Source organism: Macaca nemestrina, chromosome 8, assembly GCF_043159975.1.
Source record: "Macaca nemestrina isolate mMacNem1 chromosome 8, mMacNem.hap1, whole genome shotgun sequence".
In the NCBI taxonomy this organism is placed as follows: domain Eukaryota; kingdom Metazoa; phylum Chordata; class Mammalia; order Primates; family Cercopithecidae; genus Macaca; species Macaca nemestrina.
The window spans coordinates 125,744,537-125,771,892 of record NC_092132.1 but is presented as its reverse complement, the minus strand read 5'-3'; the positions used below and the strand labels follow the sequence as shown (position 1 = coordinate 125,771,892).

At 43.6% G+C, this 27,356-nt stretch overlaps 1 protein-coding gene and 1 long non-coding RNA gene across 5 annotated transcripts in view; one reads left to right on the top strand and one right to left on the bottom strand.

Annotated features, from left to right (window-relative positions):
• The window catches only part of LOC105481991 (exostosin like glycosyltransferase 3), a 131,210-nt gene that overhangs the window by 66,356 nt on the left and 37,498 nt on the right, over positions 1 to 27,356 (top strand). The window contains exons 1-2 of one of the 4 annotated variants that reach the window (XM_011741800.3): positions 13,304 to 13,463; positions 25,310 to 25,403. The gene's annotated coding sequence lies outside the window, so the exon portion shown is untranslated. Of the gene's footprint in view, positions 1 to 13,303; positions 13,464 to 25,309; positions 25,442 to 27,356 lie in introns of those variants that run through there. The other 3 variants (XM_011741807.3, XM_071068451.1, XM_011741801.2) reach the window with 3 other exon arrangements.
• LOC105481989 (uncharacterized) lies at positions 2,392 to 13,269 on the bottom strand. Its single transcript, XR_011607138.1, has 3 exons — positions 12,181 to 13,269; positions 11,679 to 11,789; positions 2,392 to 2,524 (listed from the first exon to the last, which is right to left on the bottom strand). It is a non-coding gene; the product is annotated as an uncharacterized lncRNA (long non-coding RNA).

Here is a 27,356-nt window from a genome sequence, read left to right as displayed (position 1 = left end):
AGGTACCATTATTATCCCCATGTTCTGATGAGGAAATTGTAGTGGAGAGAGTATAGAGAGGTTATGTAATATGCCCAAGGTGTTCTACCATGAATACATAGTGGAACAAGGATTCAAATCTAAATCTTTCTGGGTTCAGTGCCCGTGTTGTAAGATGATAGTAGCTTGAGCTGAGTTATTCTCTTATTTTCCCCCAGGCCTGAGACTGAGCCTGTTTATAAGCGGAATGGGGGTAAAACCCTATAGTAAGGAGGATAGTGACCATATATGTAGCAAAGAGAATAACTGATCAAACAAGATTTAAAGGAAGGATATTAGATCACATTAAAAAATGGAGCATCTAGTTTCAGAAAGGAATTAGGGACATCCCTTTGTCAAGGGCCAGAAGAGATGAAAGAAGAACCAGTGAATACGTACTCAGCTGTCAGCTTAAGGCAACATTCTTTTCTGAGATTTAAGTAACATTGGCTTAAGTCCCCATTCCCCATCCATTGGGAAACTCAATCCAAGATTTCTGTGAATTCCTGGAAGCTCCCCTTCTTTTTTTTTTTTTTTTTTGAGACGGAGTCTGGCTCTGTCGCCCAGGCTGGAGTGCAGTGGCGCGATCTCGGCTCACTGCAAGCTCCGCCTCCCGGGTTCACGCCATTCTCCTGCCTCAGCCTCCCGAGTAGCTGGGACTACAGGCGCCCACAACCGCGCCCGGCTAATTTTTTGTATTTTTAGTAGAGACGGGGTTTCACCGTGGTCTCGATCTCCTGACCTTGTGATCCGCCCGCCTCGGCCTCCCAAAGTGCTGGGATTACAGGCGTGAGCCACCGCGCCCGGCCAAGCTCCCCTTCTTATGGTTTCTTTGGCTTTGAGTTTCTGCTTCCACTAAATTCTTTATCTTACTTGTTACCGAACTTCTGTGGCTGTTCTCATTTCTTGGTTCCTTGCTGACCCAGTTGTGGAACTCAGCCCCTTGCAATCTTTTTTTCTTAATTTTCCCCCAGATCACTCACATAAGGCATTTGTGCATGTGACAGATATTACTGAAGGCTTAGGGGATTTTATATCCTTAGCAACACAAATAACTTAAAATTCCGACAATGGATATCTCTATTTTAAACACTCTCCAGCTCCCCATCACTGGGAACTCTCTCCCGCAGATCCAGCCTCCCACACTGTTATTTGAGCCCCATCTCTTTTTATCCACCTCCATTTCCTCTCCTCCAGTCCCCATGCTTTTGGATTTTAAAAAATATAGATCCGACTAGCTGTCTCTTTGCTTCCGAGTTTTATTCTAAGTCATCCTGTCTTCTTCCATACTTCAAATGTCATTTCAAAGTAGTTTCCTAAATAAGGCATTTTCCATCCCTAAGAAGAACTCTAGCATCTACTAAAATAATAGTTTTTCACCTCAATACTTATAGTTTTAAAGGTGGAAGGAAAGCATTTCAAAGAGTTTACATCTGTTGTCTTCTATTTTCTTAGTGAAATATAAGACATGCTCCTCTTTGGAGGTAGGGATGAGTCTAGCAAAGATTTGGATAGCTGGGGTTAGGGATTCTGTCAATAGACATTTACCAGTTTTCTAAAATTTCATAAAATACCATATTTACATAAAGTAATTCCTTTAAGCTTATAAACTTCTAGGATTGATTCCCTTGCTAGAGATGGATTATTCGGTTTACTGAGTACCCTGGTCAACACAAGAAAAGTAGAAAAAGCAACAGGGAGAAAAAATGTCAGAGTATGTAAACTAAAGCCAGGGTAAAGGAGATCACAGTCTTTGCTGATCCAATCTCTCTTCCAACTCAGCCATAAATACAGTTTCTGCACCGCACCACATTGCATCCCTGGGGGGCTACAGGGATGTTCATTTTGCGGCTGAAATAGGATAAAAGGGTTGTATTTATTATCTTTTGGTCCTTGACAAATTATCTCAAACTTGATGGTTGAAAGTACAAATATTTATTTAATTAAAAAAATAGTCTGCACATCAATTTTAATTTTTCTTTTCTTTTTTGAGAGAGTCTCACTCTGCTGCCCAGGCTGGATTGCAGTGGCACAATCTTGGCTCACTGCAACCTCTGCCTCTTAGGTTCAAGTGATTCTCATGTCTCAGCCTCCCAAGTAGTTGGGATTATAAGCACATGGCACCACACCCAGCTAATTTTGAAAATACAAATATTTATTATTTCACCGTTTCTGTAGGTTAGGAATTCAGAAGTGGCTTAGCTGGGTGTTTTTTGTTGCTGCTGGTGGTGGTGGTTTTGTTTTAACTTTTAAGTTCAGAGGTACATGTGCAGCTTTGTTATAGTAAACTTGTGTCACGGGGGTTTGTTGTACAGATTATTTCATCAAGCTGGGTGGTTTTGGTGCAGGGTCTTTCTTGAGACTGCAGTCATCTGAAGGCTTGATGGGGGCTGAAGGATCTGTTCCCAATCTTATTCATGTGGCCGTTGGCAGGAAGCATCAGTCCCTCACCTGGGCCTCTCCATAGTGTTGTCACAACGTGGCAGTGAGTTTCTCCCAGAGTGATCTAAGAAGGAGAAAGCAACCAAGATGGAAGCTGAAACGCCTCGTGTCGCTTAATCCTGGGAGTGACATACCATCACTTTTGCCATGTTCCATTGGCCACAAAGATGGATCCTAGTTGGGGTGTGGGTGGAGACTTCACAACAGTGTGAATACCAGGGGGCGGGGATCACTGGGGGCCTCTTCAGAGGTTGGCTGCCATGGAAGTCTCCGAAAACATTTTGTATTGGGGGGGGTGACGTTGGGGGGAAGCGTATGCCTTAATATATATGTGTGTTGTTAGACAGGCTAGACTGGTATTATAGTTACCAGACTTTTAGATTTAATAGACCAGTAAAATAAAAAATAACTGGGTAGGGGATACCAAAATTAGTATATTTCAGTGTTTTGTTGTGTGAGAAAGATACAGAAAAAGCTGCCATTGACCACCACCATGTTCATTTCATAAAAACACATTTTAACATAAAAAAGGGAGAAGGACATAATCTCAGAATAAAGTCTAATCCTTTCAATTGAATCATTCAACTTTGTGAAAAACTCGCAAACTTGTCTGTGCTTTTCGCATTTAACTGTGGACTGATGAAAACTTCATCCTAGCTTGGTCAACAAATTGTTATTCAGGAATTACTGAGCTAGACCATAGGATGCTCCAGTAATTTTCAAGATGACTGTGAGGATCATGTAGAAACATAATAGTTCATTCAAAGTAAGTGAAAAAGAAGGACTTGAAATGGTTGACACAGAGATAACAATTTTATAAAATCATGCTCATGAGCTGGAAGGAAGCCACAGAGCTGGTAAATATTTAATGTATCAGTTTTTGTGATTTTTTTTTTTTTTGCTATTGTGTTCCTACTAATATTTAGATGTTGGCCGGTTGCAGTGGCTCACGCCTGTAAACCCAGCACTTTGGGAGGCTGAGGCGGGTGGATCACCTGAGGTTGGGAGTTGGAGACCAGTCCGACCAACAGGGATAAACCCCGTCTCTACTAAAAATACAAAATTAGCCAGGTGTGGTGGCGCATGCCTGTAATCCTAGCTACTCGGGAGGCTGAGGCAGGAGAATTGCTTGAACCTAGGAGACCGAAGTTGCGGTGAGCCGAGATAGCGATGTTGCACTCTAGCCTGGGCAACAAGAGTGAAACTCCATCTCAAAAAATGTTTAAAAAATTTAGATGTTTATTATTTAATTAATGAAATAAAGATAAATAGAGCATTATTGAAGCCTCGTTAAATGTACATAAAGGTAATACAAGGCTCGGCATGAGCTTTTAAAGGACTTTCATAGCTAATACATTTCACGATGTTTAATATATTTTTTTATTATTTGCATCATTTATGTCAAGTATCCTTTTTCTAAATAATCACCTCTTCACTTTAAATATATGCTTTTCTTAGTAACCTAGATGATGTAATTATACATGTTTCTTTTGACATGAGGGTGAAATATCTAACACTATCCATTAGAGATGGGCTTTGGATTGTTAGTTTTTTGCCCTCCAAATTGATGGATTTGTAGAAATATGGTCACATTTTCATTTGGTTCCACTTTTGATCTATGGCATAGTGTTTGCAAGGCTGAAGGCTTGGGTTGGGAAAGGGATCAATTATTATTTTGTTCTGGGATTGACTTGGACCCTACTGGAATCATGCTATCACCTTTTAGGTTGAGAATTAATTTTGAGTAATATTTAGGAAAATAGGGGAAAACTTTCTCTTCAATAAAATCTTATTGCAGATCTTCATAAATTGGTTTAAAACCTATATATTTTTCTTTTGAAAATCCCTTTGGTGGAAACTACTGTTTCTTTCCATACATAAAGTCCAAATGTTATTAACAAGTTATATATATTTAAAAGTAGCATAATTAGTTTTGGAAATTGTACTTTCAGTTTTGATTTTACAGCCAAATTGGTTGACTAAGAAGCTAATTGATGTGCTTTAAGAACCTCTGTGAATTTTGCCAGTTTTCAGTTGGAACGCCTTGTTCACACAAGGCATTTTTAAATGAAAGTAGTGAGCAGTTGATTTTTTGAATCTATGAATAACATTATTTTGGTGTAAGGACAATTCTAGAGTCATTGAGCTGTATATAAATGTGACACTGGAACTCAGCCATCAACACTCTGCCTAATTTTACTTCTTTCCTCTGGGTATAGCTCTCACTGCACTAAGTTCTTCCAACAGTCAGACCATGTTGTGACATGTTGCGTCTAACTGAGCACATTTTTGCTACTCACCGGCATAATTTAGGGTAAATGTTAGATGCCTTTATGCTTGCCTTAGGGAACATTTGTAGGTACAAGCCTAGAAAATTTTGATGGCATTTTGATACCCGCTGTTGGTGCTAGCTAATTTGAGTCTTAATTGGTCATTACAGGTTAGGTGTCTTATGCAGATAACAGATTTTTTTGTTGTTGTTGAGATGGAGTCTTGCTCTGTCGCCCCGGCTGGAGTGCAATGGCACGATCTCGGCTCACAGCAACCTCCGCCTCCCGGGTTCAAGCAATTCTCCTGCCTCAGCCTCCTAAGTAGCTGGGATTACAGGCGCCTGCCACCACACCAGGATAATTTTTGTATTTTCAGTAGAGATGGGTTTTTTGCCATGTTATCTAGTCTGGTCTCAAACTCCTGACTTCAGGTGATCCCCTCACCTCTGCCTCCCAAAAGTGCTGGGATTACAGGCATGAGCCACAGTGCCCGGCCACAGCTAACAGATTTGAATCAGGCTAAGCTTTCTAATGTGAAACTTGAATGTTTATTTTTTTTTTACAGCCACATGGCAAGGCAGAAAATACTATGACATGAGGTAATGAGTTAACAAATACTTTAATAATAAAATGTGTCTTGTCTTGAAACTGATATTAACTCAGTGTTCTTGCCACAAATTATCTGTGAGCCACCCAAATGGCCCCACCTTTGGCCAGACAAAAACCAGCTACTTTTAAAAGGTAACATCAAAGTCAGGACTTCTAGAGTGAGCCATTTATCTGGGTAACGAGTGCTATCCCTGGAGCCTTAGAAGATGACCTTTTGGCTTTTTGGCACTGATAGACCAAAGAGAAGAGTAACCTTGGAACCTCAGTCTAGAAATTGTCATGCATTGTTCTAATTATAAGCCACAAAATTGCTTAGTCATTTATATATAGAAGAGATCTTGAATAGCAGCTGTCAGCACTTTCTTTTAAAATCAAAGCTTTACAAATAGACTAAGTTCTTATCTGACTTAACCTCACTGATAATTCCCTTTGAAGATTGCTGGGGGTCACCAATGGCTTGTTTGGGATTGATCTAGAAGGCTTGCTGAGTGGATTGTGGGGCTGGCAGCCATTAGCACGGAAAATGACTCAGGCACCTCCCTCCCTGAGACTTGAAGTAACTGTTATCACCAGTTTCTCCTTCTGTGGGACTCAAACCCCCTTCTTTTGGATATTAAACACGTGGGGATAAATAAGCAATCAGTGGGGGCCCCCAAGAGAGCATTTGCTGAAATCTGTAAAATAATTTCTTGGTAAGAGAACACAGACTTGCTGGGCATATTTGTCACACTCTATGCAATTTACATTTTTCTGGCATGTACACCTCAAATGATAATTCCCTTGTCAAAGAAATGTGCGCACGAGCTTCTCTAGACAGCCGATCTTTTGTATCATCTCTACATTTGAATTCATTTAACAAATCAAATGCCTTTGTTAAATCTAATGCAGCAGACAGTTCACATCACCATGGTCAGCATCTATCTTGCACCACAGTGGAGTAGAGTTGGCAAAGTTTCAGGCTCTGGAGTTAGACTGCTCGGGTCCAAAACCTGGCACCACCACTTACTAGGTTGGCGATTTAGGCAAATTAGTTAACCTCCCTGGGCTTCATTTTTCTCATCTGTGGCAAAGGAATAATGGTCCTTATTGTTTAGGGTCATTAAAGGAGCACATGGGATGACACATGCAAAGTGCTTAAGAGTCTGGTTCTGAAATAACTACTTAGGGGCCGGGCGTGGTGGCTCACGCCTGTAATCCCAGCACTTTGGGAGGCCAAAGTGGGTGGATTGCTTGAGCTCAGGAGTTCCAGACCAGACTGGGCAACCCGGCGAAATCCCATCTTTACTAAAAATACAAAAAATTAGCTGGGCATGGTGGCACATACCTGTAATCCAGCTACTCGGGAGGCTGAAGCAGGAGAACTGCTTGAACCCAGGAGGCAGAGGTTGCCAACACTGAGCTGAGATTGCGCCACTGCACTTCAGCCTGGGTGACAGAGTGAGACTCTGTCTCCAAATAAACAAACAAACAAAATAACTACTTAGTTACTCCCAGGGAAGAACATCGTAACTTTAGTCAGGGCCATGTTTGGTGACCAGAGACAAACGTATTCATGTTAGTTTAAGTAAATGAGGATTGTTTTTTTTTTTTTTGAGACCGAGTTTCGCTTTTGTCACTCAGGCTGGAGTGCAGTGGTGCCATCTCGGCTCACTGCAACCTCTGCCTCCTGGGTTCAAGTGATTCTCTGCCTCAGCCTCCCGAGTAGCTGGGATTACAGGCAGCAGCCACCACGCCCAGCTAATTTTTGTATTTTTAGTAGAGACAGGGTTTCACCATGTTAGCCAGGCTGGTCTTGAACTCCTGACCTCGTGATCCACCCGCCTCAGCCTCCTAAAGTGCTGAGATTATGAGGATTTTTTAAATAATAAGGCTACATAAGCAATCACGTGGACACCCAGTGTCAGCTGGGACCTGTGGGTACCAGAGGTCAATGTCAACAGCCTGTGAGGCTTCTCGTTGCATCTCCGTGGGTTTATTTGCTTCTCTCTCTATGCTGACTCTATTTGCTTCTATTTTCTGCAGACCAGCTTTCTGGGCTTATCACTGTGCACAGGCCCAGAAATTCTTTCTCCCAGATCTGTGTAAATTAATAGATCAAGCACTGTCTCTGTCACGTGACTCAGTTACAGTGACCTGTTCCCACAATTCCAGGTGAGAAGTCCAGTAGGCTGGGACCAGAGGAGAGGAGGTCATGCGGTAAATATAGTGGCCCCTTCCAAAGGCTCCGGTGTCTTATGTCCCTAAGAACGGGGCATAATGGTGGTGGTGGTGGGAAGGAGGCAGGGAGTGTGGGAATAATTGGCAACTCTACGATAATCATGGTGCTGATGTTCAAGGGAGATTAAAAGTGTCTTACTTTGAGTGCCAATTATTTATTTTTTTAAGACATGGTCTCGCTTTGTCACTCACGCTGGAGTGCAGTGGTGCGATCACGTCTCACTGCAGCCTTGACTTCCTGGCTCAAGCGATCCTCCCACCTTAGCCACCTAAGTGTGCCACCATGCCAGGCTTTTAAAAATTTTTTTTTAGAGACAGGGTCTTCCTGTGTTGCTCAGGCTGGTCAAACTCCTGGACTCAAGTGCTCCTCCCACATTGGCCTCCCAAAGTGCTGGGATTACAGGTGTGAGCCACCACACAAGCCCAATTATTTATTTTTTAAAAACTTTTTATTGAAGGATGACATACATATAGAAAAGAAGATGTATGGGAAGTGTAAGCTTGATGAATATGACAAACTGAACACACCTGTGAACCCAGCACCCAGCTCAAGAAACAGCATTATCACTGCCCAGATGGCCCCTTTTGTTCCCCCTTACTTAAGACTCCATAAGAGTGAATTAGTTTTGCCTGTTTTTAAGCTATCAATGGAATCATATACTGTACACATTTTTGTGTGTCTGGATGCTTTTGTTTAACATTGGGAGAGTCAGCAATATTGTGTATATTTGTAGAACATTCATTCTTATTGCCGTAAAGTATTGTGTGCATGCATACACTATACATATATATACTTTTTTTTTTTTTTTGAGATGGAGTCTCGCTCTTTTACCCAGGCTAGAGTGGAGTGGCATGATATTGGCTCACTGCAACCTTGGCCTCCCAGGTTCAAGCGATTCTCTTGTTTCAGCCTCCCGAGTAGATGGGATTACAGGCACGTGCCACAACACCTGGCTAATTTTTGTATTTTTTAGTAGAGACGGGGTTTCACCATGTTGATCAGGCCGGTCTGAAACTCCTGACCTCAAGTGATCTACCCGCCTCAGCCTCCCAAAGTGCTGGGATTACAGGTGTGAGCCATTGTGCGGTGTTATATTTTATATTTTGTTTATCTGGTCTACCTCTGATGGACATCTGGGTACTTTTCTGTTTTTGGGTAAATGGTGCTGCTGTGAGCTTTTGTTGATCATGTACACATTGCTGCTAACTACTTTTACCGCCAGTGGCTTATACTAGGTATAATGAATTATCTTCCATCATGTGTAACTGAATTGATGGTCACTCATGAATACTTATGAATACCATTATGCTTTTTATCTGGTGACTTCTTTTTATGTGGTAACTTTCGTGATGTGAGGGCAGGGCCGTTTTACACATTTTGCATACATAATAGAATCTTGCATATATTTCTATAGATGCTCAACTATTTGCTGATTGAATGAATGAACAAATGAATGGTGCGTGCCTCCCTTTTTTTTGGGAACAAGCTCTATTTACAGGTGAGGCCCCCAGCTGTGATGTTTGGACCAGGATGACCTGCTGCTTGGCTAAAGCTGATTGATTAAAGGGGTGGACATGTGACCCAAGCTGGGCCAATGATGTCTCTCTTATGGGAGTTTAAAATTTGGAGCTGAAAGGAGAGTGCATGCTGCTGATGCTCAGTCCTTGTGATTGTGCTCCAGATAGAAGACCCACAGGCTCCTGCTGCTGGGTACCAAAGGTTCAATGCATCCTGCTTTTCCTAATTTCTAGATGTAGATAAATATCTACACACATCGCAGGGCTGGGTGCGGTGGCTGACGCCTGTAATCCCAGCACTTTGGGAGACTGAGGTGGGCAGATTGCCTGAGCTCAGGAGTTCAAGATCAGCCTGGGCAACATGGTGAAACCCCATCTCTACTAAAAATAAATTAGCCAGGCATGGTGGTGTGTGCTTGTATTCCCAGCTACTCAGGAGGCTGAGGCACAAGAACTGCTTGAACCCAGAAGGCAGAGATTGCAGTGAGCCAAATTCACGCCACTGCACTCCAGCCTGTGTGACAGAGCCAGACTCTGTCTCCAAAAAAAAAAAAAAAAAAAAAAATCTACATACATGACTGTTAAAAACAACAATGCAAAACTATTTTGGATTCAGTTTCAAAATACAGAGTAGAGATAATAAGTGCTGTAAAATGTCAAAATATGGAGAGATCAGTGAAGACAGTGAAGACTCACTTCATTGTGCATACTGTTGCCTTGGCTTCCTTCTTGAGGACAGCTGCTGTGAACGTGACCATATTTTCCAAGCCAGGATTTCAGTGTTAAGGGATGGGCCAGGGAGGGGAGTTACGGGGATTGGGAATGAGAATGGGATGTAGGTGTGAAACTGTAGAGGATCAATGGTAGAGATCCTACAAGTAAAGGCTTCAAGTCTTGGAAACTGATTGAATGTGAAGGTAAAGAGAAAAGTTGAAAATGATGTCAGGTTTTGAGTTTCTGGGTTAGGAAAGATAAAGGTAACTATTTTAAACAAGGACATTTGAGAAGTGCAAAGTGGGAAGGGATAAAGATGAGTTCGGTTTGGGATATATTAAATTTAAGGCCCTGGTGAGATAGCCAGATGAGCTCAAGAATTAGGAAGATTTGGAGTCCCATGTGTCCTTTGCTCCATGCTGTGTGGTGTTGGACACCTTATTTATTTAGCTTCTTGAAGTCTCAGTTCCCTATCTGGCAGCCGATACCTCCCTGTAAGGATTGAAGTGAGGCAGTGAATAAAAGGGTTTAGCTTATTGCCTGGCAATTAAGTATTCATAAAGTATATATTAATAGGGTGATGACGGCCCTGGGTGGTGGCTCACACCTGTATCCTAGCACTTTGGGAGGCCAAGACAGGCTGATTGCTTAAGCTCAGGAATTTGAGACCAGCCTGGTCAACATGGTGAAACCCCATCTCTACAAACAAAACAAAACAAAACAAAACTTAGGCTGGGCGTGGTGGCTCATGCCTGTAATCCCAGCACTTTGGGAGGCCAAGGTGGGTGGGTCACTTGAGGTCAGGAGTTCGAGACCAGCCTGGCCAACATGGTGAAACTCCGTCTATACTAAAAATGCAGAAATTAGCTGGGCATGGTAGTGCGTGCCTGTAATCCCATTTACTTGGGAGGCTGGGGCAGGAGAATCACTTGAACCCAGGAGGTGGAGTTTGCAGAGGGTCTAGATCACGCCACTGCACTCCAGCCTGGGCAAAAAGAGTGAGACTCCATCTCAAAACAAAACAAAAACAAAAAACAAAAATTAGGCACGGTGGCAGGGATGTATGGTCCCAGTTACTCCAGAGGCTGAGGTGGGAGGAACACCTGAGCCCAGGGACATCGGGGCTGCAGTGAGCTGTGATCGCACTACTACACTCCAGCATGGGCGACAGAGCAAGATCCTGTCTCCAAAAAATAAATAAGGATGATGATGATGATGGGAGGGTGTTCAGAGTGCTACTGGCAGCAGGGCCCCAAGCTCTGCTGTAAAGGACCAGCTTGCAGATGAAGATGATGCAAGGAAATTGGCTGAAATTAGCAAGAAGGGAGTGTGAGGGGGAAAAAAGAAAGTAGCCCCAGTCATATCGTTGATAGAGAACACAAGGTAGGAGAAGGAACAGGAGACAGAGAGGGGAGCAGGAGAGTGCAGGCTCACAAGATCAAAGCGGAGGGGAGGTCAGCAGCAGGTGAATATCCCTGTTCCCTAAAGCTTCATAATCTTTTTTCTTCTTCCCTAGACGGAGACTTGCTCTGTTGCACAGGCTGGAGTGCAGTGGCACAATCTTGGCTTACTGCAACCTCTGCCTCCTGGGGTCAAGCGATTCTCCTGCCTCAGCCTCCCAAGTAGCTGGGATTATAGGCGTGTGCCACCACGCCTAGCTAATTTTTGTATTTTTGGTAGACAGGGTTTCACCATATTGGCCAGGCTGGTCTCGAACTCCTGACCTCGTGATCCACCTGCCTGGGCCTCCCAAAATGCTGGGATTATAGGCCTGAGCCACTGCGCCTGGCCAGCTTCATCATCTTTAAAAGCAAGTAAGTCAAAGTTAAGGGCAGCAATGTGTTAAGTTACTCCAACGTAAAAGAAGACAGTCCAACAGGTAGCAGGTACCTGCACGTCCTCTCTCGCCAGTGTGAAGATGAACCAAGGCCTGGTAGTTCTTCCGTCTTCTGTGGTATCTCCTCCCATACTGCCAAGCCCCTACCTGCTACCGCCGCGTACCTTTGGAGGAGAGCCAAGTAGAGGAATTGTTAAAAAAAAAAAAAAAAAAAAATAGAATTTATGATACCCAGGCAACACTCACTCCATTTTCATTTCCTGCAATGCTTGTGATTTTTAAACTTTGCCTCCTCCTCCTCTCTTGACTTTCCTCAACAAATTGGTAACAGTAAGGGGTTGCGTATGTACACATCTGATGGCGATAAGACTTGGAAAGCGTTTGTTTATAGTAATCAAGAAGAAAGGACAGGAAAAGTGAACAGGAGAGGGGAAAGCAAGAGAAAGAGGATAGGAAAAGGAGGATCCGAGTAGGGACTGGTTTGGGGGTGGAGAGATGAAGAGTGTGCTCTAGAAAACAGGTTGCTATGGGTTTTTAAAGGTTTGTTTTGCAAACGTCATCCTTAGCCCAAGCTGTCCCCCGTGGGCATCAGTCTTCACAGTTTTCTCAGCCTCCTCGCTGGAGCACTGGGCCTGGGCTCCAGCAGGAAGGGCAAGTGGATAAGGCCGGCAGCTGCGAGCCTGTCTCTGGGGTGCAGTTCTTCTAAAGGCAGCCGACCACCCAAGCGCAGGGCCAGAAGCCAGCCTGGCCGGGCTCTACCCGGCTTCTCCAGGCCCTGTGTGTTTGGGGTTCCCTGGCGAGGAAACCCTGAAGTAGAAGCCCTGTGTTCTGGGTATTAAAAACATAAAAAAAAAAAAAAATACATTGAGACAAATTTGATCGTAGCTCATACTGCAGTTACAGGTTTTAAAAGCTGGTTTCTAAGTTAAGCAGGTGACCAGGTAGGGTGCCTGCTCCCATCCCCATCCCCTGTTCCATTATCCAAGAGGTCTTGTCCTGATTTCGCCAAGTATGGAAACACAGTTACGTGTTCCTTGGGACTGTGGAAAATGTGCAGTTTGGGGCTCACAGGGGCTGGCTCTTCAGCATTGACACGGTGTCCTTCTTTCCTGTCTTGTTTTGGTGATATCTCACACGACTGGATTAACCTGTTGTTTTTGCAAAGCCCCAGGATTTTCCTAAGCGTCCAAGCCGTCCGGCCTTGTCTTTGTTATGAAATAGTCAAAGGGCTTCAAAACTGCAGGCTGTTGCCGCGCACGGCGCCCGTCCTTGGAGGCCTTTTCTCTGGGGATGGAGTTTTAGATTTCAGGGGTTTGTGACTTGACTTTTCCTGGGCCAGCGCTACTGCGGAAGCGGCGCTGGCTCGGGAGTCAGAGCCGGTTCCCGCGCCGCCGGGAGCATCCTCCCTGCCCTCCGCGGTCGCATCTTCTCAACTGGGCCCGGCGGCCTTTGCAGGACGCGGGTTGCGAGGCTCCGAAGGCGGCCGGCGCGCCCCCCGCACCTCCCACAATCCCCGGCGCCCGGCCTCGCGCCCTGACCCGGGTGTCACCGTGGCGCTGCGGGAGGCCTCGGCGGTCTTCGGACGCGGTCGGGAAAATGGAGAGCGCGTGCCCGCGTCCGCGCCCCCGCTCGCGAACGCCGGCTTCGGCCATTTCCGGCGCGGCGCCCTTCGGCAAGTTCCGCAGGCTTCTGTCGGAAATGGCTGCCGGCCGGCAGGGGGAGCGGCGGATCCGGCGCGGCCTGGAAGGCGGGCGGCCGGCAGCCCGAGCGGCTTCTGGGACGCCGACTTTCGCGCAGGCAGCGGCAGCGGCGGCGGCAGGTCCCTAAGCTGGAAGCCGGTAGGACTGCTAGCCGCGCGTGAGCCCGAGGAGCGGGGGCCGCGCCCGGAAGGGCTCGTGGGAGGGTGCCGGGGCTGGCCCCGAGCGCTGGGGACGCGGCGGGAGGAACCGGGTCCGCGGTGCCCTGGGGAGGCTGCTGCCCGGCGGCGGGAGGCGTGCAGCCTCCGAGCGGAGTAGGCCTGCCCGACGGCTCAGGGGCCCGGGGAGAGGCCGCCAGGCCCTCGGCCGGCAGTGGGGAAGGCTAACGGGTCCCTGGGCTGGGGCACCCCCTCCCCGCCCCCACACGCCCTCTCTCGCCCCAGTTTGGGCTGCTCGGGACCCGCCTCCACGTCTTTTCTTGCACGCTCGGTTGCAGCTATTGAGCTTCCTCTGCTCCCTAAAGCCCTCCATCCTCTGTGGCTCGCGGCGTTTGTCCGGCTGCTGGCCCGGAGCATCTTCTGTCGGCGGAGGCGCAGCCCGGGACTACCCCCACCCCTTCCCGTGCACACCTTCCCACATCTGCCCCCTGCTTCTACACGCAGTCGCCTGCTGCCCTCCCCGCTGGCTCTTTTTGCCGGGCTCGCCTCCTTTCAGGAGCCACAGTCAGAGGAGCCGCTTCCTGTCCGATGGTCCAAGTGCTGCAGGACCCTGACTCCCAGGCCCAGCTCCCCTAGAGCCGGCCTCGCGCTGCCCGGGCGGGACCGGACAGGGCTGCGCGGGGCGTGTGTGCGCGGCGGAGCTCCGAGCCCAGCGACGGGGACAGCACCTATTCCGAGCCCCTCGGAGGCGAGGCAGGGCTGCCCGGCTGCTGATGGGTGCTGCTTTCTCTTCCCCACATTGAGCGAGAGGTTCGGCTCCTTTTATTAATAAAATCTATATGGCTCTCAGAAGACTTAAATTTTGTGGATTTTGCCCCTCCCCCGCCAGCCGCACCACCCCACCCCCGCCCTTCCCCGCAACCTGGATTGTTTTGCTTCCCCTTTTAAAAACTCCAAAAGCTTCATCAAGTCTTCTTGGTTCGACTGCTTTGGTGGAGGAGGAAGCGCGGAACACCACCACATGTCCATTTTTTTCCCCATATGTGATTTACTTAAGAGGCGTCTTTAGCATTTCTTGTCACTTTGTCCTATTCTTTGTCCAATTTAGGTAGCTTCATTTTTACTGGCCGAGCTCCCCGTGGGTTCTTTTGTTTTTAAAGGCATTGTGTGTTGCAGCCATGCAGACTCTGCAGTTTTCTGTATTTTGTTCGCCAGCGAGTCCTGCATTCTGATACGGTGACTGTCTGTGACCTGTGTGCTGGTATAGTAACAGCGGGGCACAGAGTCTGGAGCGAAGCGAAGCCTTTTCAGCGACTTGCTGTTTAGCAGAGGGACTTTTAAATATTTTGTGATGAAAGAACTGTTTTCTTAAACTGTTATTTGGTGTGTTAAAAATACCTTATCCTGTGGGAATTCCCCATTCTTTTGCCTGTGGGGGGCCCGAAGAATCATAAGAACTCACGAGCATGAGAGAATCTAGCTTAACTAAGTGCTTTCTGGAAGAGTCGGAATTGTGGCTCTTCTGACTTCCGGAAACATGTGTTTAATATCCAGATGTGAGGGGCATACCTACCTAAAAAGTGATTGACAGGCATATGTCTGTATCCCTCCACCTCTGACTTTTCTAGTGGGGGAAAACTCTGTTAATATTTGGTGTGTAGTTGGGATCTTTCAGTGATGAGGCCTCAGAGTTTTGATCTCAGAGTAAAAAGATTTTAAGTGAACAGTTTGGAGAGAAGTAAGTCAGGGGCCAGGCTGAGCATGGGAAATGTATTTTTAGGAGAGAGGGCAAGTCCAGAGGGTGGTTTGAAGCCAGCAGAAGAATGTCTTAGACTCCGGTTCTTTTCCGCAGGGCCCTAGGCCAGCTGTGGATTGGAGGGTTATGGGTGATGAGGGGGTGCAGGAGTGATGTGGAGACCCTGTCCCAGTTGAGACTGGTGGTCTTCTGGAGGAGGGTGGGAGGGATTCCCTGTTGTAGACTCCGGTGTTAGGAGAAAAAAATGAAGGTCCCACCAGACCTACTCTTGGTAAAGGTTCGAGTGCCTTGGCATGTTACTGTAGAGTGAGGCAAGGAATATGAAACCAGGACCTTTCATAACGTCTTAAAACTGCCCACTCCATTCACTGGTTATTAAGTTTAGCTCAGAAAACTTCTGTTAACATATTTCTGTTTTATTTTTGTTACCTCTTCATTTCGGCAACTATCATTTCGAAGACTTTCAATGATAGGGCAGTTGACTAAGAGGGAAGAAAGGATTTTTCACTTTTAGAGGTTTCATGGAAATAGCATAGCCCAGGCAGAGAGAGTTGATGAGCTCCAGAGGGACAGAGGTGGGCTCACCTGTAAGCTTCATCTTTTCTTTTCTTGGCGGAATCAGTTGCACAGTCCTTTTAAATTTTCAATCATTCAGACCTCTTGGGTGATGTTACTAGGGAGAAGAGAAGCAGGATTTAAAAAACCTGTGATCTTGAAAATAGAAGAGGAATGTGGAGACTCATTACTAACATACTTCCCTCTCCCACACTTAGGCCATAAAGTGCAGTGTAGGATACTACTCACACCCAAATGACCCATTAAAAGTCTAGAAGTGGAGCCATAGGAAGATGAACTGTAGAGTCTGTTGGAGAGTGAAAGCATCATATACATAATATATAAGAATGCCTACTATACGCAGCCATACAAACGGAATCCATAACGGAATGAGCAAAGCTGTATTCCAGTGAATCTTTATCTACAAAAGCAGACAGCTGCCACTTGCGGGTGCCTGCCTTAGGGCGCCACCCCTCACACACATGCCTTTTCTTTGGTATATTCCTTCATTTGGCTGTATCCAGTACCTTTTGGACTGGTCAATAACATTAATGGTTAACGTCCTGGATGTTTGCTTTGTTGACTGCTTTCCCTTTCAAACCTCTTCTCCAACTTGCTTTTACATGTTTTTTCAGCAATTTTGATGTACTCTTTCCAGCATGGCTTCCTTTCTTTGTTTTTCTTTTCTTTTTTCTTTGAGACAGAGTCTCGCTTTTTTCGCCCAGGCTGGAGTGCAATGGCATGATCTCAGCTGACTGGAAACTTCCGCTTCCCAGGTTCAAGTAATTATCCTGCCTCAACCTCCCGAGTAGCTAGCATTACAGGTGCGCGCCACCACACCTGGGTAATTTTGTATTTTCAGTAGAGATGGGGTTTCACCATGTTGGCCAGGCTGGTCTTGAACTTCCACCTACCTTGGCTTCCCAAAGTGCTGGGATTATAGGCGTGAGCTGCAGCATCCGGCTTCCTTTGTTTCTGAAATAGAGCTGTAAAATATAAAAAGCACAGTGGCTTCAAATGCAGAAAATAGTTGATGGGATCCCAAATTATTAATGGAGTCTGTGGAAAATTAAGATGGTCCTTAAAGGAAAGCCTTATGCTTGAAATCTTGGAGGTGAAACGAGAAGGAGGTCTTGGAAATGGCCTTGCTGCCTTGAGTAGATAGGGTGGTGAAATTTTCCCCACAGTAAAACATGTTTTTGTGCTTTCTGGGAGCAAGACAATTGTCAGTCACTGAGGGCCTAGAGTCTAAAAGGATCTTTGAGGTCATCTGGTCTAACCCCTTAATTTATGAGTTAACAAAGGATAAGGAGCTTGTGAGTCAAGAAGGAGGAACTGGGAAGTTAGGGGGCCTGATGAATCAGAAAGATGGTAATGATGATGGGATGGTAAAGCGTCTCAAGCTGAATTCACCCATGAAGGGTGAAGGAGGATGCCCGAGTCATAAGCTGATTTAAGGCTGGGCACGGTGGCTCACACCTATAATCCCAGCACTCACCTTGAGTCCAGGAGTTCAGGACCAGCTTGAGCAACATCATAGTAAGACTCCGTCTCTTAAAAAAAAAAAAAAAAACCAAAAACTGATTTATGCATGGCTTAGCAAACTTGCCTCACTTTCTGTGTCTCATTCAGGGAGGCCCAGGGCACGAACGACATCAGTTGTATGCCTCCACAGCATAAAATAAAAATCATGTGTTTTGGAGAAGTGGAAAGCGTTAGAGAGATTAGTTTATACTCTAGGCACTTGTATACTAAGTTGACTGTTCTGAGAATAAGTTAGCAAAATCCATCTGAAGACCGTATTTAAAAACCTTGTTTCTACATCTCTACCCAGCCCTTATGAAAATGATGCATCTCATTTTAGGAGGGAGAGTGAGAAAGACAGGAAGAATGCAGAAATGACCTATAATTTCACAATCTAGAAGTGCCTCTGTTGGTGTTTTTGCTTCTGTTTTTCTATTCAGAAATATATACATATGCATTTTAAACTTGTTATACGGCGTATATGGCTTTGAATCTGTATTTTTCCGGTTAACATTATCATGTGAACATCTTTTCCTTTTATTTAAAACCATTGAAAAGCTTCCTAATGGTGTGATAGTCATATCAGTGACAGTCACACATTGTTTAACCTTGCTCCTAGTCTTGGACATTTAATTTATATATTTTATATAGATGATAAAGAATAATGAGGTGATTGCATCTTTATATACAAATCTTGCTCACCTAAAATACATTCCTAGAAAGTGAAATTGCTGAATCAGAGATAAGAAAATTTTGAAGGTTTTTTTTCTTACAAATGGCAAATTACTTTTCAGTTTACCTTTTTACTGACACAAGAGTACCTGCCACATTGTGGCAGCCAGCATAGTTCAGAGTTGTACTCTAATCACTTTATTTTAATGTTTTAGTACGAACATTTTGGAAGTTAAATCTTTTTTCTCACTCATGATTCTTTAAGAATAATTTCTGGGATAGAATTACAGGGAAAGAGGACAGGCACAGTTTCACTGTTTCTATTACTGCCAAATTGTGCTCCAGAAAGGTGTGCCAACTTGCAATCCCAGCAGCCAAGTGTGGGAATGTTTACCCTGGATCCTGCTTAGCACCAGATATTATAATTTTACAATTCTTTGATGATTTATTAGTGGAAAATACCACAGTATCTTGTTTGAAATGTGCATTTCTTTGATCGCTAGGAAGGTTAAATATATAAACATGTTTATCACTTGAACCCTTTTTTGTGTAATTTCTTGTTTATATCCGTTGACCACTGTTGATTGCCTTTTTAAAATTCTGTCATATTGCGCAGGCTTCCCAGTTTTTAATCAAATTTAAGCTTTTTTTCCCTTCTGAATACTTAGAATCCTTTGATTCTTATAGAGTCAAACCTGTTGAACATTTCTGGATTTTAATTCTGCTTGGATTCCTGGAAAAGTGGCTATGCTTAACTTGAGATGAAATTACACTTATGTTTTCCTTTTCTTGTTACAGTTCATTTATTATAATTAACTCTTGAATGCATCTGGAACTTATTTTTGGATTTGGTTTGTCATGTAGTAATCTGACTTTATTTTTTTTTTTCCAAATAGATGTGTCACATTATTTATTGAAAAATGTAGTGAGGTGTTTTTTAAAAAAGATTGCAACAAGGTAATATTTTTAATTACAAAAGTAATACATATTGATTGTAAAATGAATTAAGACAAAATGAATCCTCTAAGTAAACAAATGGTAGATAAGTGAGAAGCAGTATACAGGGCTGTAGGTCATACAGACCTGGATTTGTAACTTGGTTGCTGTATTGCGTTGAACAAATTTCCTAGCCTCAGTGATATGCCACTGCTTCATCGGTGAAGTGGGAAAGACAGTAATCCCATGTGGCTGATGAAATGAGATAATATGTGTGAAGTGTGTTATCTAGAGTACTGTGCCTAGCACACTGTAAATATAAATCAGTAGCAATTATGATAAAGCCCTCTTCTCCCCATCTTCCAAGGGCGTGTGGTGCATTGTAGTGTGGACTTTCTGCATTAGCTAAGGGATAGTGCTGTTTGTCTTCTTCAGCTGTCTACAGTTACATTGATTCGGCTGCCATCAATCTGAATCTCCATTACTATCAGTTCTTCATTAGACCAATGGTTTTGGAGTTAGGGTTGTGTGCTCTGCATTAAAATCACCTGGGAACTTCGTCAAACTGCAGGAGTCTGGCCCCCCACACGTAGGAATTCCGATTTAGTTAAAGTAGCTTGGGCCCCGGTTTATTATTTGAAAAAATTCTTAAGTGGTGAATCTGATTTTTACACCTAGTTAAACTTGCCTGGTAAAACAATACGATTTGGATTTGTAGGACATTAGCAAACTGGTGGGAAGGGAAACAGGTAAGGCAATGGCATAATTTTCAAATTGAGGACTTACCCAGCGAGTTGAGACTTCTGGGCTCAGGTTTGTTGCCATATAAACAGATGACTTGGGGTAATCAATAGCCTCATTTTCCTTTTTAGTATCTATATATTGAGCAGCGGAAGGAATGCTCACCACTTATTGATGAGTTCCTTTTGTATTTTGTGATTTGTCTGCTAGTGGCATTTGTGGAACACCTTGGGATTTAGAAATCTGCTCTTAAACCCAAAGAATAACTTGTTTTCCCTTTCTAACAGCCATAAGGGTGGCTCAAACTCCGGTTCTCTGGTTGCATCATAATCTTCACTCTCGAGTCAGTAGGTCAAGGCACAACCAGTTTTTCACACTTCATTTTGTTTTTTAATTGCTGAGGATGTTCTATTTCGCTTTTTTCATCCAGGCTAAATTATCCAGTAAGAAACCACTGTGGTCGTTGGATTGTGAAAACATAGAGCCTTGGTCTCCTGTAACTTGGGAAGTGTCTATATGTAGTTCTTACAGCTTACTCTTTATCTACAATTAGCTTCCCTGGGAAGTGCCTTTTTTTTAAACAGAAGACAAATCAGTGATCGCGTTGGGAAATGTGTTTTAGTGCTTATTAACATACTTCCTGACTTCACGAACTAGGTACTGTCTTGCCTTGACAGGCTGTTTGTCATGCCTGTACTTAGTAAGGAAATCAGGAAATGATGTTTTTTTGGGTTGTTAGTACTTCAAAACAAAACAATCCTCTGAAATACTGCTTTCAACGACCTCACTGAAATGGTTTCCTGTGGAGAACTCTCTTTACCTAATTGGAAGGGCTCCTGGTGATGGCAGCAATGGCAGCAACGTGCAGACAGCTCTGTAGAACCCGCACCTGGGTTGTCATGGAGTTCTGCCACTTGATGGGCCCATTTTGACCTAAATGAAAAAGAGAAAATGGTACTATAAGCACAGATATACAGGTGGGTCAAAGGCACACTGGCAAACATATTTTTCTCTAAGTCTGCTATTCTCTTTAGCAGGTAGATACTTTGAATATAGTGTTGACTTTCGGTTTTGGAGGAATATTATGTGTTTCAATTGTAATTATTATTCATGGTTACAGTGGAGTAGCAGTGATATGGAGAATGTAAAAATACATATGATAGGCATGTGTGTGTGCCTGCTTGCATTGTTACTTGTATTAATATAGACAGTGTAACATAATTAAGGCATTAAAGGTATGAGCCTTACAGTCAGCTTGCTTTGGTTTGAATTCAAGTTTCACCACGTAACAAGGGTGACTTATGGCTAATTAGCCTCTGTGCTTTGGTTTCCTCATGTACAGAACAGGAATAACAGTAAATCCACTTCATGAGATTGTTGTGAGGATTAAGTGAGTGTGTTGAGGAATATGTGGTAGTAGGTTTAACCCGGCATATAGTGAGCATTCAGTACCTGTTAGCTATTATCATAATTATTTAAGATATTAGAGGCCATTGAAGGTTTCACTGGGAACATCTGGAAAGCGTCTAGCCTCTCTGTTTCTCGCCCTGTTCTCCCTTCATACCTTCCACGTGGAAGGCATAATAGCCAGATGGAGCAGTGACTCCATTCTTCCCCGTTGCGCCTCCTGTCTCTCCAGGTGAGTGTTTTAGTGTAGTTTAACTTTTTTTCTTTCTGTCAGAGCTGCATTGTAGTCTGATAATTTTCTGCGTATAAAATTATACAGTTTTATTAAAAGACGCGAAAGAAGACCTAAATAGAGACATATCCCAGATCCGAGATGGGAAGTTTCAATATCAGTGTTTTTGTTTTACAAGGAGAAAAGTCAAGTCGTAGGACGGTTGTTATATCAACAAACTCTTGAAAGCAAGGCCGTGAGTAATGTTCCTGCTGATAATCGCAGTTTGCTGTTGAGATAAGGGATGCGAGAGGAGGAGGGCCCGGTACTTGGAGGTGGAGGGGTGAGAAGGTGAAGGGGAACACCAGCACGTGCACAGTTCTGGATGGGAACTCTGAGCCCCGACTTCTCAGCCCACTGCTCAGACTCTGAAACAGAGTGATTACATTGTAGCTTTCCAGGGCTACAGCTTGGTTCAGCCGTTCAGTGAATAGCTAGCAGATAGAGATTTCTACTTTGCATTTGTCACCAAAATGTCTAATTAGGGAAAAGAGTAAAAGGTAGGACGCTGGCCACAATCTGAATGATAAATCTCTGTATACAACTATTTTAGTTTTTTTCCCCCTGGGAGAAGACACTGTCATGATCCCCTTCTAGTCATAGAAGATGTGCTTGCTGCCATTGGACCTTTGACGTGTAGATGGCTGTGTTGCTGACCACTGGAAAAAGGATATCAGGAGGGAGGTGAAGATGGGAAAAGTAAATTTGAGAGTCAGCCAATCCGGGGCTAACCGAAGCTCACTGGCAAATTCTGGGAGGTGAAGGCAGAGAAGAGGTCGAGGACAAGCCTGCGGGAACAGCTACATTTGGGGAGCAGTGAAAAGGGGTCAGAGAAAGAGAACCAGGAGAGGGCATGGGCAGGAAGTGTAAAATGCAAACTGCCTTAATATGAGGTACACAGCACGGGTGAGAATGCAAGACACTTTGATAGGAGAAATGAAGGTGTAAGTGGAGAGACTTTTTATGCTTCTGGATAGGATTAACTATATTAAAATACTTAAGACTTCCCTACTTAAATGCAATATAATGGGATTCTTTTTATATGTCACTGAATTCTGTCCCTAATATTGTGTTGAGTTTTTTTGTGTCTATATTCATGAGAGATTTTTTTTGTAGTTTTCTTTCTTTTCTTTTCTTTTCTTTTTTTTGAGGCAGGGTCATGCTCTGTCACCCAGGTATGATCTCACCTCCCACCTCAGCCTTTCGAGTAGCTGGGACCATGCCTGGCTAATTTAATTTTTTGTTGTTGTTGTTGTTAGAGATGGTGGGGTCTCACTGTGTTGCCAGGGCTGGTCTCAGGCCATCCTCTCCCCTCAGCCTTCTGGAGTGCTGGGATTATAGACGTGAGCCCCAGTGCCTGGCTTGTGGTGGTCTTTTTTTTTTTTTTTTTTTTTAGTACTGTCTTTGTTTGGCTTTAGTGTCAGGGCAATGCTAGGTTTATAAAATGAACTGGGAAGTGTTCCTTCCTCTGGAAGAGACAGCGTAGAGTAGGTGTTTAGTTTTCTTTAAATGTTTAGTAGAATTCTTCAGTGAAACCATCTGGGACTGGAGATTTCTTTTTTGGGATTTTTAAAAGTATGAAGTCAATTTACTTAATAGTTATAAAACGAATTAGATTATTCCCTATTGGATGAGTTGTGGTACTTTGTGTTTTCCAAGGAGTTGGTCCATTTCACTGAAGTGTGTAGAGTTGTTTGTAGCCTGCAGTGGTAGTCCCTGTTTCATTCCTGGTACTGGAAATTTGTGTCTTTTCCCTTTTTTCTTTGTCACTCTTGCAGGTTTGTCAAACCAGTGACAAACCTCTTTGTTTTCTTGCTTTTTGCTTTTTCTCTTCTGCTTTTCTGTTTTTGATTTTGTTGATTTCTGCTCTTTAGGTTTTGTTTTTTTTCCGGGTTCTTGAAGGAGGAGCATAGGTGATTTGAGACTTTTCTTCAATATAAGAATTCGTGCATACATTTTCCTCTAAGCACTGTTTTAGCCATGTTCCCGTTTTTTTTTTTTCTTCCATCTATAATATCTTACTTATTTTGTGCAGTAACTTTGGCAGTAGGCAGAGATTTTCAGCCTCACTTTACAAAGGAGGAAATGAGCTCAGGGAGATTATGTAACATTCCGAAATTCTCAGGGCTGAGCTGCGTCCTGAGCCAGGTAGTCTAGCTGCAGGTCCATATGGCCATCCAGCTGCCTCCCGACTCTGAAGTTCTCTCTCTGTAGTTTACAGTGTATTCAATACATTATTTGTTCATGGATTCATTAACATTATGTTGAGAGCCATGGGGAACACGTTCAGTATGAGGTAGGAGGACTGGGTCCCAGCAAAGCAGAAAGGGAGGATGAGTCAGAGAAGTAGATGGAACACTAAAAAAGCACAGCTTCCTGGAAGTCCAGGGGAGAATTGAGAGTTTGTAGGATGAGGAAGTGAGTTTGTACGACTCATTTATTTAACAAATATTTATAGAGTGTGTACAGTGTGCCGGACACGGGGCTGGGTGCTGGCCACCCAGCAGTGATCCAAGCACAAAGGGTTCCTCCCCTTGAGGATTAGGCTTTGGTGGGGAAGGGAGGGAATTAATAAATTAAAAGATACTGGGAAGTAAATCAGTGGGTCGGAGCCAGAGGGCATCAGGGAGTAAGAAAGGCAACTTTAAATGAGAATGCCAGGAAAAGTTGAGACCTGAAGGATAAGAAAGAGTCTGCCAGGCAGAAGCCTGGGGAAAAACATTTCAGACAAAACAGGTGAGAGCGAGAAGCTTGGCATAGTCGAGGAGGTAAGAGGAGGCCAGTGTGGCCGAAGCTGAGAGAGCAAGGGGAACAGTGATGGTAACTGAGATGGGTCTGGGGGGCCCGGCAGTACAGTGGGCAGCCTTGAAAATACCAAGAGGGGAGGCGTGGTCTGAGTCACGTTTCAAGATGGTCCTGGTCGCTGTGTGTGGAGTGCATTGCAGGGGCAGGAATGGAGGCCAGCTGGCAAGTTAAGCATGAAATGCTGTGGCAGGTGACAGAGAATGAATTAGACATGTACATTGTATATGGAGTAAAAAATCTGAAGGTTCCTCCTTATTATTTCAGTGACATTTATTCTAGAGGCTGATATATTTATTGTCATTTTCCAGAGAATGACAGAAGAGATTCTGAGAGTATTCTTTTTCTTTCGGCTTGAAATAATTTAATTAGCTGTTTAGGAAGGAATGCTAATGCTATTGGACATGGATGATGCTTTTGCCTGGCTCCAGTAAAAGAGATGGGAATTTAGTGGGGATGCATTCTTTTGAATCATTGTTGAATTATTGGTTTCTGTGAGAATGTTTGTTTTTACTCTCAGCTCTGCTTATATGTAAGTTGGTAGCACTAGAAATATTACACTAAATATAGTCAGTCTCCAAATGACTTTTTAAAAACCCGTGTTTAGACGCTGTATGTGGTATCTTTTTGAATTTTTGGTATGAAAAATTTCAAACCTAGGCAAAAGCAGAGAGCGTGATATAATAAGCCCCCATGGGTACCCATCATTCATTGTCAACAGCAGTCAGCGTACGGCTGATCTTGGGTTGATTTCTACCTGCAAACACTCCCCGCCACCCTCATCCTGTTTATTTTGAAGCAAATTCCAATAATATTTCATCTGTAAATATCTCAGTATATACTTTCAACAAGTAAGGACTTTTCCATATTTTAGTGTTTGGTTTTATTCCACCTTAGAGCACATAAATAGGTAACGTCTGTCTGGATGGTTTGCCTGCGTGAGTCCCCTTGTATACCACTTGTTGCGGTGTGTTTATTAAAAGTCTACCTTTCCACTTCAAAGAGTCTGTTTGGACAGTAAATTATTCGGTGACCTCATATACATGAGAGAAATCTTTTCATAGGGGACAGTAAATAAGTTGTTTAATAGCACTTTCAGTATTGAGTATTTTCTAATAGCGTGTCACTGTTCTATTTTTGTTTTTGCTTAATTTTTTTTAATCAGGAGAGCAAGCCCTGGAGGTTCACTCTTTCAAGAAATCATGTGTTGAAGTGTAATGCTACACAAGTCAGAGGAAGGAAGGATCCTGAAACACATGGTGAGAAAGGAATGAGTCAGCTGGATTGCGGTGATTACGTGATTATGCCTTCTTTTCTTTTTCTTCCATTCTGTTGTTTCTTTGTTACAATTTGGTCATAAGTGCAAAGAAGATTCTTTTGAAAGCAAGAGATTTAAACGTGAATCACAAGGATAATGTAAATTCGAGTATTTGGTCAGCTGCTAATTATCCAAGTTTAGATTATCCAAATACTTAAAACTTTTATTAATATTATCATCAACTTGAGGTCTGATGTCTTGTCAGATGTTCTTTCTAATGGACGAAGTGACTCACACCATCATTTCCCTCCTCTCATTCTTTGCTGTTAGCCAATTCTAATATCCTCTTTTCTTTCTTTTTTTTTTTTAAGAGATGGAGTTTCACTCTTGTTGCCCAGGCTGGGGTGCAATTGTGGGATCTCCGCTCACTGCAACCTCCGCCTCCCGGGTTCAGGTGATTCTCCTGCCTCAGCCTCCTGAGTAGCTGGGATTACAGTTGCGTGCCACCACACCCAGCTAATTTTGTATTTTTAGTAGAGATGGGGTTTCTCCATGTTGGCCAGGCTGGTCTCAAACTCCTGACCTCAGGTGATCCACCCGCCTTGGCCTCCCAAAGTGCTGGGATTACAGGCGTGAGCCACCATGCCCGGCCTAATGTCCCCTTTTCTTTAGAAATTGTTATTATAATTTATTGACAGATTAAAATTTAATATCAAATGTTACAATGAAATCAAATGTTACTTGAAAAAATGTTAGAATGTTTTAAGAAATCTTTATTCTGAAAAAAAATTATGTTTATAAAAATGGTAAAAAGGAGAGAAGACTATTACACCTTTAATAGTTAAACATCTTTGACAGAGGTAGAGGCTAGAAAAAGTGGTTGTGCCTCTGTGAATTCCTACTCATTTTATGCTACGTGTACCCTTGTTTGTTTATATCTTATCTCTTAGGCTGAAGGAAGTTCCATGAGGTCAAGGATTATACATCCTAGATTCTCCCACAGTTATATTTAGCATGTCTTAGCCCTGTTAAGAGTATGGTGAATATTTTTTGGAAGAATGAAAAAAGAAACCGGGAATATTCCCTGGCATAGAATATTATGATTTGCTTCCAGCTCTGTTGAGTTTGAGGGAAAGCAAGTGGCAAGCCTCTGTAGTCAGTGGCAGTGAAGCTTGGTGAGAGAGCAGGGCTGGGAGTGTCGTTGAGGGACTGAGTCGCTTCAAGCATCCTCCCGTCCACTCTACTTTGTGTCACAGCATTGTGGTGCCCTGCCGTCTCCATGCACCTATCTCCATTTTAGAAGACTAGGAAACCGAGGTCTGATAGCAAATCTGTCAGCAAAGAATGAGAACGAATGTCTCTCATTTCTAAGTATAGTGTTCTTTCTAAAAGAGCAAGTTACTATTTATATTTTAAGAAAGAGCACATGATGTCTGCTAATGGAAGATAAATGAGAAGCAAACTGGGAAATACATTTTGTCTCAGGATTACTGCATCTACTACTGGATACAGATCAAAAGAGTTCTCTTCAACCCTTTCAACTCTATGTTGAACAAATTGAGCTTTTCAGAGTCTTTTTTTGTAAAGTATTTCCAAAGAAGACTTACAGGTTAGGAGTAAACATAAACTACCCAAGTTGGCTAGGAAGGTATTTCTCTTCATCTAAAGAGGATGCCCAGGTATGGAACAGATAAGAAAATGAGACTGTGGACATCTTTGTCCCGTGAATTTAGTTGGTCATTGTGTTATAGGACTGTAATGCCACTCTAGATCCAGTTAAATAAGAAGTGGGGAGGGGTTGTAAACTGCAGCTTTTTGGGGGCACTTATCCATTTATTGCCCCAAGTAAAATACCCGTACCAAACAACAAACAGCATCTCTACATTGTCATTGTAATGTTCTTTGAGACACAGCCAGTGTTCTAGCCGTTGTTCCATCTAAGATTTAAGCATTT